This window comes from Trifolium pratense, linkage group LG6 (assembly GCF_020283565.1).
Source record: "Trifolium pratense cultivar HEN17-A07 linkage group LG6, ARS_RC_1.1, whole genome shotgun sequence".
In the NCBI taxonomy this organism is placed as follows: Eukaryota; Viridiplantae; Streptophyta; class Magnoliopsida; order Fabales; family Fabaceae; genus Trifolium; species Trifolium pratense.
In genome coordinates, this window is record NC_060064.1 from 9,591,022 (window position 1) to 9,596,707 (window position 5,686).

At 25.5% G+C, this 5,686-nt stretch overlaps 1 long non-coding RNA gene across 1 annotated transcript; it reads right to left on the reverse strand.

Annotated features, from left to right (window-relative positions):
- Nucleotides 1-1,065, reverse strand: LOC123888165. Its single transcript, XR_006801993.1, has 3 exons — nt 1,014-1,065; nt 723-874; nt 1-96 (listed from the first exon to the last, which is right to left on the reverse strand). It is a non-coding gene; the product is annotated as an uncharacterized LOC123888165 (long non-coding RNA).
- Between the last annotated feature and the right edge of the window lie 4,621 nt (nt 1,066-5,686).

Sequence of the window (5,686 nt, forward strand, 5' to 3'; positions counted from 1 at the left end):
ATTGTTGCATAAACCTTCATTGCTTGTGTTCGATAACTTCCTCCTTTATCTTTGCTATTCTTGAACACTCTTATAGGTGTGCCATCCACAAAAAATCTGAAACATTTCATATAACAAACTAATATTTAGATTTGCAAACTAAGATCTTCAATTATTTTCATATAAAAAAAGTACATACAATTATTAAGGATCTTCAATTTGATTTCAAAAGGTCATCTCAACTATTTTTGGAAAATTCATTATATCTAATAGTCTGATTGGTAGGGTTTTAAAGGCTAAGTCCATATTTTAAAATATATTTGATATTTTAAAAATAAATAAAATCAGAGAACAATATGATGAATAATTGTATAATATTTCAATTGCAGTTAATTAATTTTAAAAAATATTTTATAGTGCCAATAATTTAAAAGAGAAAAGTAAGCCCTCTCCACCTTTCTAAAATATTTCAATCCAAACATACGTACCTAATATTTTATACATATTTTTCAATCACAAAAATATGGTTTAATCTAACTTATTTAAAGGAGAATATTAAGTTAAAATGTCAAATTAATCACATGGGGTTTATAAATTCTATTTAAGCCTAATATCATCCTAATGTGAAATTTTGAGTTTTTTCAAATCCTTACAAAAAAGATAAAAAATAATAATTCTACAGGAACAAAAAATAATACAAGGCAAGAAAAAAAGAGAAGAATAATGAGAATATTGTTACATACACTATGTGTTTTTCATTCAAAAGAAGTGTGTAATCATGAAAATCTTGCCCATTAATATAAATGTTTGTGTGCAATATAGGAGGTTGATTAAGATTGCCACCTAAAAATTCAAAGTCAATTTCATCTCGAGTAGTCCCGGTATCAGAAATCAACTGCAACAAATAGAAATTGAGAAGCAATAATAAAATTATTTAAGTTTAAAGTGTAAACTAATACTATGAATTAAAATAAATTCATATATACACGTGCAAAAATAAAATCACAATAATATTGATATATAAGAAAAAGTACATAAAAGGTAGTGATCACGGCAGTTGAATCCTTTTTAGGCAACTTAATTCTCATGCTGAACCATCCGAAACCATAGCTTTGAACAGATTGAAAACCAGAACCTAAGATTAAAACAATTGTTAGAAATTTTTTGTTAAATAATGGTTATTGCTTAAAATCACTAGAAAAAGTTAAAATAACAACGTAAATTAGAGACAAAATAATTATATTATTCATCAAATTTAGCGTCGCTAACACTCAAGCGAAGATATTTAGAAATTTTTTTCTTCGAGTATTTGTCACTATTCTAACTTTTTTAATAGATAAAATGTGTATGTATAATGAACTATGCATGTCATACCGGAGTTTTGATCCAACGTGAGTTGAACTTCCCATCTTTGATCGAGAATTCGCATATTTTGTTGTCCCCAAAGAGAAATATAATTTTGCTCGAATGGACAATCAACACTTTTGACGTGTGATAGAACAAGAATGAAAAACAACAAAAGAAAAGCTTGACGAGAAAAATTCATAGTGTTTCTTTTTAAAAATAATATGTGAAATTGTTTAATTGAGTCTTATTACAAGACACGAATACGTGAAAAATTCATAGTGTTTCGTTTCTTTTTATATATAGAGAGGACACGATAAGACAGACACGACTGGACAAAAAATACGATAGAGACAAAAAATAATATAAGAAGTTGGATAGAGATATTACATTATCCGATGATGTGTTTGATGCACACATGATAAGAAACATGTGTTATGTGTCATCAAATATTTGATTGAGAAAAAATATGATAAAAGATTTTACCGTGTCACTATATCAAAAAAAATAAAAAAATTACCATGCCTCTTATCTTACCCACCAAATAAGTCCTAATGTTTGATAAGTCAGCATATATAATATATTTTTATTATCAAGTAGTCTGGTCAACATATATAATATAATATTATAATAACTTAATATTAAAGTTTATCATGTGCCGCCTCTTTTAGTTAAAATTTCATCCTTGATAAAGGCTCGATTAAAACAAACAAAATATATGATTAGAAAATAATTTATACAATTAAGCACATAAACTATAATTTTAAATATAAAAATTTTAAATTAATAATTAATAAATTATACACATATCGGTAATCTCATTATTATAGTACATTATTAGAACTATATGCCCTTGCATCAAAAAAAGAACTATATGCCCTTATAAAATTGCTAAAAAAATTTGAAACTAATTAATAAAATTAAAATATATATTAGAACTATACCAACTAATAATCCCTTACCAAAAAAATACGAACTAATAATCCAGCTCAATATTATTATCCCAATTCCTAATAGGCTATAAAATATTATGGATATGTTTGGATTTACTAATTTTTAAGTTTATGAAAAATATTTTATGCAAATAAATAAGTTTTTATGTTAATTCGTAAATTCTCGCTGACGAAAATTGTATTTTTATAAATTGTACTTTCATAAACTATTTTGATAAACTTATGAATAATACATAAAAATTTATTTATGTGGATAAATATGTTTTCCAAATGCTCTACAATGATAAACTCCATAATCAAAGGTTATAATTGCTACTACCTTCGTCCCAAAATAATGGTCTTTTATGCATACAAATGCATAATTTGAATCATTAATATCTTTAGTTTTCTTTTATGAAAAATTATAAAAATTTAATATTGTGAAAATATTCATTGAGACAAATCAAACAATATTATATTTGCTAATATTTGTCTTTATACATTAGTAAAAAAATACGGTAAAAATAAATATCAACAGGGACAATTCTTTTGGGACGGAGGGAGTATTTGCTATAACAAGTGACAACAACGGGTACCACCAATCCTCTTCATCTACCAATCCATCCCCTGTTGAAACTTGCAACAACAAAAGAGTATTCATTTTCGATGTTAGACCATCTCTAATGGTGTAGTACTTATGATACTTATTAGTATTACCATTGGAGTACCACTCATTTGAGTACCTATTAGGTATCGCTTCTAGAATAAGAACTCTCTCTCTCTCTCTCTGTCTCTTCTTGAACCCACTTTATTTTTCATTAAAATATTCTTTTCATGGGACCCATTTTATTTTATATATTCAATTTGAATTAATGGATAATTACACAAAAATATATTTTTTGGTACATCACAAAAACACAATTTTTGAATAGGCGTACTCATCTTCATCTTCAAAATTAATTGTTTTTTTGGTACATCACAAAATTTTTTTTTTTTTTAAATTATGTAATGTTATTTTAAATTATATTTTAATTATGTAATTTTTAAAACTTGGCAATATTATTTTAAAATAAATTTTGAATTTTAATTATTTTTTCGAATTATAAAAATAAAATAGTACATACTAATTTTGTAATTTTATCATTCAATCAATTTATATTATAAAATAGATAATTAAATAATAAGTTATTGTAATGATGCGGAGTTATTGATGGGACCTATTTTAGAACTTTTTAAGAAGTGTTAGGTTGGAGGGGTTGAGTACATATTAGGTACTATTATTAAAAAATAATAAATTAGTGACGTGTCCATGTGAGACTAATTTAAGAACTCAAATTTGGAGTTCTCCATTAGATTTCAACTGTGAGATTAGGGATGGCAATTGGACTCATACCCAATGGGTATCCGCAAAAAATACCCACAATGGGTAGGGTAAAAACCCGCATTTTGGGTACGGGGACGAGTATGGGTAATTACTCGCAAAAATGAACGGGTATGAGTGCAGATACAGATACCTTAGTACCCACCCCGCCCCATACCCATATAGTATATATTTATTTATTTTATTTATATTATCATATAATAATATATGTATATCAATTTTTAAAAAATACAACACTATTAAACTATTACACATTTTTAATAAAAATATATATTTATAATATAGTGCAAACACGATATGAGTATGTCAATAAGGATATGAACTTTATCACGAGATTAATAATAATTTTGTTTATGATTTTAATGAGTCAACACTAAAATCTCTGAATTTTTATTAATTTTATTAAAATGATATGATATTTTATAATTGATCAATTTATTTTTAGCAAAAATGCGGGTAACGGGTACGAGTATGGGTACTTGAATACCCAGAGGGTATGGACATGGGTACAAAGATTGTTACCTACGCGGATATGAGGATGCGTACGTGTATTTTTTCAAACTGCGGGTATGAGAATGGATACTATAGTACCCTACCCATTGTCATCCCTATGTGAGATGTTTAAAGCTTCATTAACTGCTAATGCTTCCATATGAGATTTGAAGTGAGCCAACAATTAATTTTAATGGTGCCTAAATTTATTTCATCTAAATTAATTCTAGAAGTCACGAAAGTGTGCATTCAACTTTAACTAGTATCCGGACCCGTGCCAAGCACGGGTAAAATGAAACTACAAAAATAACATTTTAATATTAAAATTTTCAAAATTCTCAAATAAAAAGAATATAAATATAGGATATCGTATTAATATATGAATATAAATATAAATCCGGGGTAAATCTCAATGTAAAAATATAGACTCGTGTGTAAAATTTTTTTTAAAAAAAAAAACCCAAACAAACAAAAAAAAAGTTAAATTCGATAGTAAAATAAATATTAAACAAAAATCCAAAAAAAATTATCATAATATATCTTATATTAGTTAATTTTCACATCAATATCCTCCGAATAAAATAAATATAGAACCTAGTATATATTATAAATAAAAAATATGTCTTTGTATTAATATATGAACAAACATACGGTTCCTATAATAATATATTTTTTTGGTATTCGTTTATCAAAAATATATACTTTTTGGTATTTACCATCTTGTTCTTAGGGGAAAAATTCTCTGATAATTAATAGTTCGACCGCCATGTGCATATATATCCCCAAATAATACATGTGCAAATTTCTCACATAAATAAAAAAATAGATCATATATAAATAACAAAATAAAAAGAACACGGGCCACATAAAAATACAAAAAAAATAGGTCTATGTATTAATATATGAGTAAAAGTATAAAATCCTGTATAAATGTCTTAAAATAAAAGTATATAACCACGATAAAAAATATAAAAAATAAAATAGATAAAAAAAATAGGAAAATTAATTAAAAAAAATAGGAGAATGTCTTAAAATCCCGTATAAATGTCTTAAAATAATTGTACTATTTTCCTCCTTTTTTTTTTGAACAATTCTCTTACTCCTCTTTATTATTAGTCTTCTCTTTTTCTTTTTTTTTGGTACAAATTATTGGTCTTCTCTAAATAAATAAAAAATTAATACAGAAAATAATCTTAACGTAATCAAATAAATTTAATCCACTCTAAGAAAAGAATATCATTGATCCCGTCAAGTTCTATCGCAACCAACTTGGTCTTAATGCATTCCTTTCATAGTCTTTCTATACATCTGCAAATAAAATATAATAAATGATTAAATCCAATATAAAACATTGCTTTGGATATTTTTAAGGTACAATAAATATAATAAAATTAATGTATGCAATAAAAAGAATATTGCTTAACGATGTGAATTTTTTGTACAACTATTAATAGAAGGTTGCATCGCCTATTTCGTTATAGAATGTTTTTAATAACGTCCAATTTTGCATATTATTAGTATTAATGGTACAACTATATATCATCAATTGTCTATGTAG